Here is a 12,686-nt window from a genome sequence, read left to right as displayed (position 1 = left end):
TAAAAGACGCTTACTCCTTGGAAGGAAAGTTATGACCAACCTAGATACCATATTGAAAAGCAGAGACATTACTTTGCCAACAAAGGTCCATCTAGTCAAGGCTATGGTTTTTCCTACGGTCATGTATGGATGTGAGAGTTGGACTGTGAAGAAGGCTGAGCACCGAAGAATTGATGCTTTTGAACTGTGGTGTTGGAGAAGACTCTTGAGAGTCCCTTGGACTGCAAGGACATCCAACCAGTCCATTCTGAAGGAGATCAGCCCTGGGATTTCTTTGGAAGGAATGATGCTAAAGCTGAAACTCCAGTACTTTGGCCACCTCATGTGAAGAGCTGACTCATTGGGAAAGACTCTGATGCTGGGAGGGATTGGGGGCAGGAGGAGAAGGGACGACAGAGGATGAGATGGCTGGATGGCATCACTGACTCGATGGACGTGAGTCTGAGTGAACTCCAGGAGTTTTTGATGGACAGGGAGGCCTGGAGTGTTGTGATTCATGGGGTCGCAAAGAGTTGGACACGACTGAGCGACTGAACTGAACTGAACTGATCACTAATGATGTTGAGCGTTGTTTCACAGGCATGTGTTTTCATAGTTGTAATTCTTTGTGTTCGCTGCTTTTTAACTTTACACTTAATATTACCATTCTTTTCTGCTACCTTATAGTGTTCATGATCACTGTATTAATGGCTTCTAATATTTCAACAAGGGAATTTTATACAGCTTATTTAAACATTCCTCTATTAGACATTTATGGACTTTCCTAGTAGCTCAGTTGGTAAAAAATCTGCCTGCGATGCAGGAGACCCCAGTTCAGTTCCTGGGTGGGGAAGATTCGCTGGAGAAGGAATAGGCTAACCCACTCCAGTATTCTTGGGCTTCCCTGTGGCTCAGCTGGTAAAGAATCCACCTGCAATGTGGGAGACCTGGGTTTGATCCCTGGGTTGGGAAGATCCCCTGGAAAAGGAAAAGGCCACCCACTCCAGTATTCTAGTCTGGAGAATTCCATGGACTATACAGACCATGGGATCACAAAGAGTAGGACATGACTGAACAACTTTCACTTTCTATTAGACATTTATAGGACTTCCAGCTTCCCACATTTCTGAATAACACTGAAATTAATGTGTGAGTACATAGATTTTCTCCATATTATAATTATTTATTTTATATTAATAAAAAAATAAAATGACCAGGTCCAAGGCATTTTTGTGGCTTTGGGAGTGTAAAATATGAACTGAACATCAAGACCAGTGTCTTCAAAGGTACAAGCTAAGCCCCCTTCCCATCTCAGCTCTGGGCTGGGGTCTCAGAAGGGGGCCCCTTTCATGAATGCAATCCTTCTGTCGAAAGGCAGAGCTGATGGCAGCTTTGTAGCCATTTTTTTTTTTAATTTTTTATTGGAGGATAATTGCTTTACAATACTGTGCTGGTTTCTGCCATACATCAACATGAATCAGCCACAGGTATACACATGTCCCCTCCCTCTTGAAACTCCCTCCCATCTCCCACCCCGTCCCAGCCTTCTAGGTTGTCACAGAGCCCTGGATTGAGCTCCCTGTGTCACACAGCAAATTCCCACCAGCTACAGAGAACAGTGTGAAGATTCCCTAAAAAACTAGGAATAGAAATACCATATGACCCAACAATTCCACTATTGGGCACATACCCTGAGAAAGCCATAATCGAAAGAGACAAGTGTATCCCAATGCTCATTACAGCATGTTTTACAATAGCTAGAATATGGGAGGAACCTAGACATCCATCGACAGATGAATGCACACTGAATTTATGGTACATATATACAATGGAATATTACTCAGCTATAGAAAAAGAATGTGAGTCAGTCCAATGAGGTAGATGAAACTAGAGCCTATTCAGTTCAGTTCAGTTCAGTCGCTCAGTCGTGTCCAACTCTTTGCGACCCCATGAATCGCAGCACGCCAGGCCTCCCTGTCCATCAAAAACTCCTGGAGTTCACTCAGACTCACGTCCATCGAGTCAGTGATGCCATCCAGCCATCTCATCCTCTGTCGTCCCTTCTCCTCCTGCCCCCAATCCCTCCCAGCATCAGAGTCTTTCCCAATGAGTCAGCTCTTCACATGAGGTGGCCAAAGTACTGGAGTTTCAGCTTTAGCATCATTCCTTCCAAAGAAATCCCAGGGCTGATCTCCTTCAGAATGGACTGGTTGGATGTCCTTGCAGTCCAAGGGACTCTCAAGAGTCTTCTCCAACACCACAGTTCAAAAGCATCAATTCTTCGGTGCTCAGCCTTCTTCACAGTCCAACTCTCACATCCATACATGACCGTAGGAAAAACCATAGCCTTGACTAGACGGACCTTTGTTGGCAAAGTAATGTCTCTGCTTTTCAATATGGTATCTAGGTTGGTCATAACTTTCCTTCCAAGGAGTAAGCATCTTTTAATTTCATGGCTTAAGTCACCATCTGCAGTGATTTTGGAGCCCAAAAAAAGAAAGTCTGACATGTTTCCACTGTTTCCCCATCTATTTCCCATGAAGTGATGGGACCAGATGCCATGATCTTTGTTTTCTGAATGTTGAGCTTTAAGCCAACTTTTTCACTCTCCACTTTCATCAAGAGACTTTTTAGTTCCTCTTCATTTTCTGCCATAAGGGTGGTGTCATCTGCATATCTGAGGTAATTGATATTTCTCCCGGCAATCTTGATTCCAGCTTGTGTTTCTTCCAGTCCAGCGTTTCTCATGATGTACTCTGCATACAAGTTAAATAAGCAGGGTGACAATATACAGCCTTGATGTACTCCTTTTCCTATTTGGAACCAGTCGGTTGTTCCATGTCCATTTCTAACTGTTGCTTCCTGACCTGCATACAGATTTCTCAAGAGGCAGGTCAGGTGGTCTGGTATTCCCATCCCTTTCAGAATTTCCCACAGTTTATTGTGATCCACACAGTCAAAGGCTTTGGCATAGTCAATAAAGCAGAAATAGATGTTTTTCTGGAACTCTCTTGCTTTTTCCATGATCCAGCGGATGTTGGAATTTGATCTCTGGTTCCTCTGCCTTTTCTAAAACCAGCTGGAACATCAGGAAGTTCACGATTCACGTATTGCTGAAGCCTGGCTTGGAGAACTTTGAGCATTACTTTACTAGCGTGTGAGATGAGTGCAATTGTGTGGTAGTTTGTGCAGTCTTTGGCTTTGCCTTTCTTTGGGATTGGAATGAAAACTGACCTTTTCCAGTCCTGTGGCCACTGCTGAGTTTTCCAAATTTGCTGGCATATTGAGTGCAGCACTTTCACAGCATCATCTTTCAGGATTTGAAGTAGCTCAACTGGAATTCCATCACCTCCACTAGCTTTGCTCGTAGTGAGCCTATTATACAGAGCCTATTATCAGAAAGAGAAAGTCAATTACGTTTTGAGTCCTGGGTGATGCTGAGAAGGTGCAGACTCATTGACCCCACGTGGCAGTACAATGGGCTTCGTTCTCTCTCCAGCCACAAGGAAATGTGAGACAAGAAGAACTCTGGGTGCCTCGTCCCCTAAGAACCATCTGTGCAGTTGCCCAGCCAAACGGCCACTGGGCTCCTCAGTGGGAGTTCCAGAATTTCCATACGTGAAGTGTTCGAGTGAGGGGGTGAGAACTTGCATCGAAGGGTATTTTGATGCCAGGCACAGTGTTTTCATTCAGGCTACATGTTTGTTTGGGGGACCCTGGGAAGACTGGTAACAATGCGGAGGGGTGAGAGAAAGGAACTGGGGGGACCACAGCCCCCTGCAAAAACAGCCGGTTGATCCTGCCTCAGTGTCGGCATGAGGTGGGCACCCAGGAAAGCATATTCATCCCATTGGGTCAGCAGAGACTCTTATCAACTCCCCTCCAAGCATCTGAAAGGTGTCCAAGCCTAACAAGAGCCATATTTAATATGGTTCCAGGTCCCCTTCCAAATTCTTCTTTCAGGAAGAATTGTCTAGGAAGGTGAAAAGCAGGAGGAATTTACACAGCAACTCAGTCCCCTGCGGGTACCACATTCAGGCCTCCTGGGCGGAAAAAAAGACCTCAGGCCAGGTTGCCGAGTCCCCTTGTCCCCACTGGCCTCCCTCGGAGAGTCTCAGCTGAGCTCCTGCGCTTCCTCAGGGCACCCTCATGACACCCCAAAGGGCCACCAGCAGACCACCTGCCTCTGCCCTGAGACCCGACACCTGCCAACAATTCCCAAAAACTCCCGGTGCTACTCAGCCAGTTTGTCTTTCCTCCTCTCAATGTGACCTTATCAAGGACAAAAACCATTTCTTGTTCATGATGTCCTAGTCTGGGTTCCCCTCAAGCAGATCTTGAAATGAGGATTCAAGGGCAAGTCATTTATTTAGGGGGCTGGTCCTGATGGGGGAGGGTGGAAGTGAGCCAGGAGAGGGAGCAAAAAGACAGGATGTATAGTCAAAATGGTTCCCTGTAGGCTGTAGGCACCAGGGGCTTCATCCTGGGGGACCTGTGGAGGATGGTACACAGCAGTCCTCCAAATGACCACACCTGAGCAGAAGGGTACCAACCGCCAACAGTCTTTGGTTAAGAATGTCCCCAGGGAGACTTTAATCCCTGGCCTTGCAGCTGCATCGCCTGCAGGCAGGGTGGGCTCCAGGAGCTGGAGAAAGCCACCCATCAAAGAGACACAGGTGCTAGCAGCTGGAGGTCAGGCTCCCTCAGACACTGAAGGAGTAGAACCAGGAGGCCACGTGGTGCTGTGCCTCCCTAGTACAGCTCAGCACCAGTGAGGAAGAGGTCCTCATCGGGGCAGGGTGGCTGAGTCCAGAGGTCTGAAGGCTATGTGTGCTGTGCTGTGCTTAGTCTTAGTCTCTCTGTCGTGTCCAACTCTTTGCAACCCCGTGGACTGTGGCCTGCCAGGCTCCTCTGTCCATGGAATTCTCCAGGCCAGAACACTGGAGTGGGTAGCCATTCCCTTCTCCAGGGGATCTTCCCAACACAGGGATGGAACCCAGGTCTCCTATATTACAGGCAGATTTTTTTTACCATCTGAGCCACCACAGAAGCCCAGGAAGCCCATGAAAACTGGAGTGGGTAGTCTATCCCTTTCTCCAAGTGATCTTCCCAACCCAGGAATCGAACCGGGGTCTCCTGCATTGCAGGCGGATTCTTTAGCAGCTGAGCCACCAGGGAAGCCCCTCAAAGCTATAGCTCCTGTCCATTCTCCTGCAGCCCCTCAGTATGGCCATCAGCCAGCAGCACTACTTTAGGACCAGACCCCAGAGATCAGTACCCTTTACGTTTTTGAGCAATTGATTCTTAAAGTGTAGTTCCTGGACTGCCAGCAACACCCGGGAACTTGTTAAAAATGCAGATTCTTCAGTCCTACCCCAGCCCTGCTGCATCAGGATCATCAGGGGTGGGGCCCAGGAATCTGTATTTAACAAGCCCTCCACCAGGGCTTCCCTGGTGGCTCAGAGGTTAAAGGGTCTGCCTGCAATGTGGGAGACTGGGGTTCGATCCCTGAGTTGGGAAGATCCCCTGAAGAAGGAAAAGGCAACCCACTCCAGTATTCTTGCCTGGAGAATCACATGGAGAGAGGAGACTGGTAGGCTACAGTCCATGGGGTCGCAAAGAGTTGGACACGACTGAGCGACTTTACTTTCACTGCTGATTTGATTCCACTCCCCACCCCCCAGTTTTGAAATCTACCATTTGAGACTCTAACATCGAGGACAGTCTCTAAGGCAAGGCCATTTGCCCTTTGGTTAGACTGTTCCCCACTCCCAGCCTCCAGCAGCAGAGGCAGAAGGAGATGGAACCACTAGAAAACTTGGAGACTTCGGCCCCTTTTTTTGTGTGTTTTCCTTTTCTCTTTGGGCTTATCAGACAGAAGTTTTACCTGATTACCAGTGACCTCGAAAGGAAAGCGGTGAAGGCGTATGTACTATGCAAGCCAAAGGTCTGTGCTGGATTTAACGAGAGACAGAGAGGGTGGGGGATGCCTCTGCTTCTGTTTGTTTTCCTGAGCTAATATTTAAATTCCTCTGCTTGTCCTCTGAACACACCAGGTGGGCAGTTGGGGGAAAAAACCAGGAGTTGGCTCTGTATATTTAAATCAATCAGACAGGACACGAAAAGTGAAGAGGTAAAGGTGGGAGGTACCCCCTGCAGTCAGTTTATGTGGGAAATTTTATGTATAAAGGAAGAACTTGGTCTAACCGTGTTGGGAAATTGGTCTAACTTTGTTGACCCTGGCCTGGAGAATACCTGGTGTAGGAAGGTTTAAAGCTGCTCCCAAGCTTGAGGGGCAGACACCTCGCTGCTTCTCAGCAGAGCTGGCCTAGGACGGCACCCAGATGGGGTTCAGTTCTAGGTGGGGTTGAGGAGAATCTTCTGACACCAGTGGGGACAGCAGGTCGGGTGGAGGCTGCCCCAGGGTGTGACATCACAATGTAGTCCATTCAGGGTCTGGGGGTTGACTTGCCCCTGGGCTGGGGTATAAGCTGACCCTGCCCAGGGCTGGCCCACACTTACAGGCCAGGCCACCCAGATACACTGACCTTCAGCGCCGAGTTCCAGGCACCCTTGGTGAGTACCGGGTGGGCAGGGTGGGCCAGGCACTGGGGGGGTCTCGCAGGGTCACAACAGCATCATCCCCCCTGGGGACCCTTCCTGGGAAGCTGCTTGCCCAACCCCTCACCCCCTTTCCAGCCTCTGCCTGCGGGGTTACCAGCTGCAGGAAGTGATATTCTCATTACCTCCAGGCCGCTCTGCCACCTGCCCCAGCTCCCTGGGCAAAGGCCAGCCGTGTCTTAATAGACGCCAGGGGCAGGGAGGCAGGCTGTCAGATGGCAGGTCCACCATTGGATGGCAGCACCCCTTGACCTCCCGGTCCTGGTGAACGGAGGTCATAGGCCATCTTCGGTCAAGGACATACCTCATGGGCGCTGAGCAGATGGAGCCTTGGGTGTGCACCGGATGCCAAAACCACTGCCCCGCCAGAAACACGCACCAAGGCCCTTCCTCTCTGAACACTCTGAGTCTCTGAATTTTTTTAAATTAATTAATTTATTATTCTTGGCTGCACTGGGTCTTCCTTGGTGCTCAAGGACTTTTCTGTAGTTGAGGAGAGCTGTGATGCACACTTCTCACTGGGGTGGCTTCTCTTGTTCTCTTGTTTCAGAGTGTGGGCTCTAGACACAGGCTTAGCAGTTGCGGTGCACAGGCTCAGTGGCCCCACGGCACGTGGATTCCTCCCAGACCAGGGATGGATCCCGGGTCCGCTGCATTAGCAGGCAGATTCTTAACCACTGGACCACCAGGGAAGCCCTCTGCAGGCTTTAAATCCAACTCGCCACAGCCCTCGGCTGTGTCAGGTCTCCTCCTCCCCTTCCAGGACAATGAGGGAGATCTGAGACAGTGGTCAGAAGAGGGTGGATGGCTCAGCACACCAGGAGAGCAAGCAAATCAGAGGAAGGTGATGGGGACTGGAGCCACCTCTCCAAGGGGACCCTGGCTCTTCCAGCTGGGCCACCAGCCCTTGGCTGAGGATGGTCTGCAGCCAAGAGCCAGACTCCATGCAGGGACCCCAGAGCACAGGGCCAGCCTCGCCGTGCCACCCCACGCTTTCGCTCTGCCCCCAATCCATCAGTTTCAGGCATCAAGACGGCCACTCGCCTTCTCTGACGGGTGCCCGTGGGCCGGTTGTTCTGGGGACCGTGGTTTTCAGTGGCTTCTGGCTTTACCTGAGTGTGTCAGGCAGTAAGCGAGGAGAGTTGATGGAGAGACCTTTGACCTTGAGGCTTTGCCATCCCGCCTTCCTCTTCCTGGGATGGCTGACCCAGATCTTGATTGTTCACGTCTCACACTTGGGTCCCAGGTGTCAGTTGTCAACAGTCTGCTGAGAATGCTATCTCCACCCGAGGCCCACCGAACGGGAAGTATAGTCTAGAGGCCAGAGGGCCCCGGGGGCCACCTGTATCCCCAACTCCCAGTTGGAGAGGAGGGCGGGAACACGTATGAGGCACCCATTGTGTATGAGACCTGCCGCCCCATGTCCTTGCTTTAAATCCTGCCACCAGGAAGGTAAAGCTTGTAGACACGGAAACCAGGAACGATGTTTTAAGAGGGGTTTTAACCTAGATTTTATATATACTCCATGTACAGGCAAGCTGTCCAGCATGAGAGAGCTCTGAAAATAGAATGAGCTGCTTTGCAAAGCAGCCATTGGAAGCGTCTAGACAAGCTGGGTGCCTTCCGCCAGCAGGGCTGGGGTGGGACCCTTGTGATCAATCGGGAGCTGGACCAAAAAGATCTTGAAAGGCCGATCTGTATCTTGGATTCAGGATCTGGGTCTCAGCACCTGGCTAACCTTCCATGTTTCAGTCCAACTGGGTCAGGCCTCCCAGGGCGGCTGCAAACATGGTTAGCGGGGAGAGCTTGAAGGAACCTGAGGGATCAACTCCGCTGGGCCCCAGGTAGGAAACTGGGGCCCCAGGCTGGTTAAGGGGAGAGGTCGCAGACAGTCTGCAGAATGAATGCTTGTTGAATGAATGAAGGAGTGACAGCGCCAGGTTGGAACCAGCTGCACATGAATCGAACATCCCGCAGCCCGACTCTCCTCTCCCAAGACTCTTGCCTGTCAAATCATGATTCGGCCGACACTCACTGAGCACCTCCTGGATATCAAGTGTGTGTACAGACATTATTTCATGCAGTCCTCCCTAGCCCATCAGGTGGGTGTCCCCACCCTTTCTCAGAGGAGGATGGTTGGGTGCCTGCCCAGAGTGGGGTGACCCTGTGGAGACGTCACAGACGCTAAGGGCCGTGCAGTCCTCTAACTCGAGGGAAGGCCTGCTCTCCTTTTGCATCTCCGCCTGCATCTCCACCTGCTGCCCCCCAGGTTGGGCAAGGAAGCACGGTTCTTCCTACCCTTCCAAATAACAAACTGCTCCCAACTTGCCCGGTTCCTCCAGGGCTATCTTAGCCCCGGCCTCCAACTCTGAGCTGGCTGACATTGGGCCCCCCATGGACCCACCTGGTTCACTGCCTGTGCGTCTGGCTCTGATGGGACCCCAGCAGATGTTTTGTGCTGAGGAAGAAAATATGGCTAATCGAAAACAGCTCCAACTAATTGTAGCAATTTCCCTTCTGCTAGTTGCCCTGAAATAGTAGCCACACTCTGTTTTGTTTTTTTGTTTTTTTTTTTTTTCACATCAGGGAGCCCCAAACTGGCAGCTTCAATGAGCTTGCAAAGAAGGCTACTAAACAGCCTCTTTGCTGCCAGTTACCTGGGATAAAGCCTAGAATGTGCTCTCCAGGCGACACCCCGGCTCCGCTATCCATGGGCTTGGCTCTTGCTGGGGGTCATAGGGCTGGAGGAACCTCATTGAAACCCATTGAAACCCAGAACCTCACAGGAGATAATGAGATACCAAGCCCCAGAACACCCAGTATGAGCTTGAGCAAACTCCAGGAGATGGTGAAGGATAGGGAAGCCTGGAATGCTGTGGTTCCTGGGATCGCAAAGAGTCGGACACCACTGAGTGACTGAACTAAACACCCTAATCACCTCCCAGAGGCCCCACATCCTAACACCATCACATGGGGTTAGGATTTCAACCAGTGAATTTGGAGGTGACACAAACCAGATACCCTACATTGGGTTTGTGTGTTCTCCTGTCTATTGCTGTTCCTGGACAAGAATGTCAGTCCTGCCAGAGCAGGGTGCTATCTGCGCTCACCTCTCCTCCCTACATCTGGAATGGCACCTGGCAAACAGGAAGTGCTCAGCACAGTGTCTAGGGCAAGAGAAACCCTGCAGAAGGCCGGGCAGCCATTCCTCAGCTAAATAACAAAATAACCCCTAACTTAGTGGCTTGCTGTTGTTGTTCAGTTGCTCAGTCATGTCTGACTCTTTTTGACCCCATGGACTGCAGCACTCCAGGTTTCCGTGTCCTTCACTATCTCCCGGAGTTTGCTCAAACACATGTCCACTGAGTCAGTGATGCCATCGAACCCTCTCATCCTCTGTCGCCCCCTTCTTCTCCTGCCGTCAAACTTACCCAGCATTAGAGTTTTTTCCAATGAGTCAGCTCTTTGCATCAGATGGCCAAAGTATTGGAGCTTCAGTTTCAGCATCAGTTCTTCCAATGAATATTCAGGGTTGGTTTTCTTTAGGATTGACTGGTGGCTTACAACAGCAATAATTAGCTATTTCACCTGATTCTGTGGGTCAGCTATTTGGGCAAGGCTCCACTCCATGTGGGATTTGTGTGTGTGTGTGTGTGGCGACTGTGGCACTGTACAAAGGTGGCCACCTCTCAGCCACCAGCCACACTGCAGCTGGCTTCTGCTGGAGGAAGCAAAGCCACCAGACCACTGGAGAGCCAAGCATAGCCCAGCAGCACCACTTTCAGCACATCCTGTTGGCCCAAGCAAGTCAGGATGCAGCCTGAATAAAAGAGAGGAGGCCACATGGCCATAATCCCATGTGGCCCTTGTAGGCTGGAATCTGTACCCAGACCACATGGGGTCTTGTTAAAACGCAGATCCTGATCCAGTGGGTCTAGGGAGTGTCCTGAAACTCTACATTCCTCTACAAACTCCCAGGAGGTGCCAAGTCTGTGCAGGTCCACACCCACATGTGGAGTAGCAAAACTCTCTTTGAGTACAGCCCAGCAGGGTACAGGCAAGGGCTTCAGGAATGGCTGGATCCAGGCCCTCAGAGATGCCAGAAAATTGTCCACATCTTCAGATCTGCCTCTCCTGAGATCTCACTGGCAGACTCCAAAGTAAGGGAGAGATGCCCCCCTCCCCTCGCCTTGCTTTGCCCCTACAGCAGGAAGGAGGCCCCACTTCTTCCCTGATCTTTCTGGCTAATGTTCCAGAGTTCTTTCTGGTTGACCTCATGGGGTCCCCATAATCATGGCCAGGAGGCTGTGTCACCTCGCAACCAGGCCTGGGTTCCATGTTGGCCCTTGGAGCCAGGCAGTGAGGCCCAGTCCCCTTGAGCTACGTGGGGTGAGGGCAGGAAAGGGGAGATTCTTCGTGGAAAACTAGAAAGGAGGGAACACTGCTAGGAAGCCAAGACATTAGCATGGTTGGCAAGAGACAGGTGTTCTGTGATGGCTGGGGAAGCAGAGGGCAGGCCCCCTATCAGTTCTGGAGAACTACCCAGGCCTCCTGTCTCCCAGCATGGACTCAGAGGGGCTGCAGATTTAAAGAACTTAAACTCCAGAAGAGACTTGAAAAATAGCCATGGCAGTTTCCTCATAACCTAACAGTTAACAGGGATGCTAACTGACATTATTTCAAAGGCTGAGTGGTCCAGGAGAGTCAGGAGACAGTGGGTTAGGCCACGTCAGCTGTTCCCTCTCTGTGCAGGACTCGTCAGGGCCTTGAATAAGCTGGCGGACACTGAGAATCTCTAAGGGTTGGGGGAAGATTAGATGCCATAGTCCTGTTAAGCGCACTTTGGAAAATTAACCTAACTCCATCCCTCTCACCTGATGGACGAAGCAGCTGAGGAAGGGAAGTGACTTGGACAAGGTCACGTCGCTGTTTAATTTCAGGCTGAGTCCCAGCTGCTGTCTCAGTGACCTAAGTGACGCTGTATAGAAGCATCACCTTGTACCTTGGGGGGCCCTGTCTCCAGCCCTGGGGTTTTTCCTTCCACTGGAGAGTGTTCTTTTTCCTCCCAGACATCCCTGCACAAAGGTGCTTTGAGGGGTGGTAGGCGCCCAGAGGACCTCCTGTGCCTGGGACCGACCCTAGCATTGCAGACCTGGACGACTGCAGAAACTGCAGGAAGCCCGTGGCCACCTGACCAGCAAGACGCCCACATTGTGAGGCTGAAGAGGCTTGATGCCTGGGCAGATGTAGAAGAGTTGGCCACCACCAGCAGTGCCAAGTGAGCCAGGCAGGAGGGCCCTGAGGGAAGGTCACGCTCCGGAAACAAGCATGCACTCTAAATCCAGAAGTGGCTGTGCGTCACGGCCGAGGAGCGCTGACATGCGTGACAGCTACAACGACGTCGTTGTTGAGGACCTGGTCCCGGCCCTTCTCCAAGACTCATGTTTATCAAGAAGAGAACACAGCCGTTGGTTAGTTGGTGGGGCTCGCAAATATTAGCCACACAAGAAGGAGCCATGCTTTTCTCCCTGCTGAGCATACCATCTTGGCTGTGTTATTAGGCTCTCTAAGCCTCAGTTTCTTCATCTGTTAAATGGAGCTGAAATGCATTCCTGCCTCCCAGTTTTTTTGGGAGGATTCAATAAGATTTCGGGCATGCTAAGTCACTTCAGTTGTAGTCACACTTTTTACAGCCATTTGGATTGTAGCCCACTGAGATCCTTTGCCCATGAGAGTCTCCAGGCAAGAATACTGGAATGGGTTGCCATGCCCTCCTCCAGGTGGATCTTCCTGACCCAGGGACAGAACCTGCATTTCCCGAGGCTCCTGCATTGCAGGCAGATTTCTTTACCGCTGAACTACAGGGGAAGCCCTTAGTAAGATTACGCCTGTGAAACAGGAACGCTCCTGGTCCATCCACAGCAAGGGCTCCTGAAGGGATGGCGGGAACAGAGAGGTGGGATCAGGGCCAGCTTCCCAGGTGCTAAGGGGCAAAGCTAAGATCAGACCACGTCCAGCCAAAGCCTTGGTGTGGCTCCCTCCTGCCCTGGCATGGCTACTCAGAGAGGAGCAGCATTCACGAGAAG

General features: G+C 51.1%; 1 protein-coding gene across 1 annotated transcript in view; it reads left to right on the top strand.

The window, feature by feature from the left end:
• Nucleotides 1–6,499: 6,499 nt before the first annotated feature.
• The window catches only part of BANF2 (barrier to autointegration factor 2), a 26,061-nt gene continuing 19,874 nt past the window's right edge, over nucleotides 6,500–12,686 (top strand). Inside the window, exon 1 of the mRNA XM_010862584.1 lies at nucleotides 6,500–6,555. The gene's annotated coding sequence lies outside the window, so the exon portion shown is untranslated. The remainder of the gene's footprint in view (nucleotides 6,556–12,686) is intronic.

The sequence above is a fragment of the Bison bison genome, unplaced genomic scaffold (assembly GCF_000754665.1).
Source record: "Bison bison bison isolate TAMUID 2011002044 unplaced genomic scaffold, Bison_UMD1.0 scf7180017864484, whole genome shotgun sequence".
Classification (NCBI taxonomy): Eukaryota; Metazoa; Chordata; class Mammalia; order Artiodactyla; family Bovidae; genus Bison; species Bison bison.
This window is presented reverse-complemented; position numbering and strand designations above follow the sequence as displayed.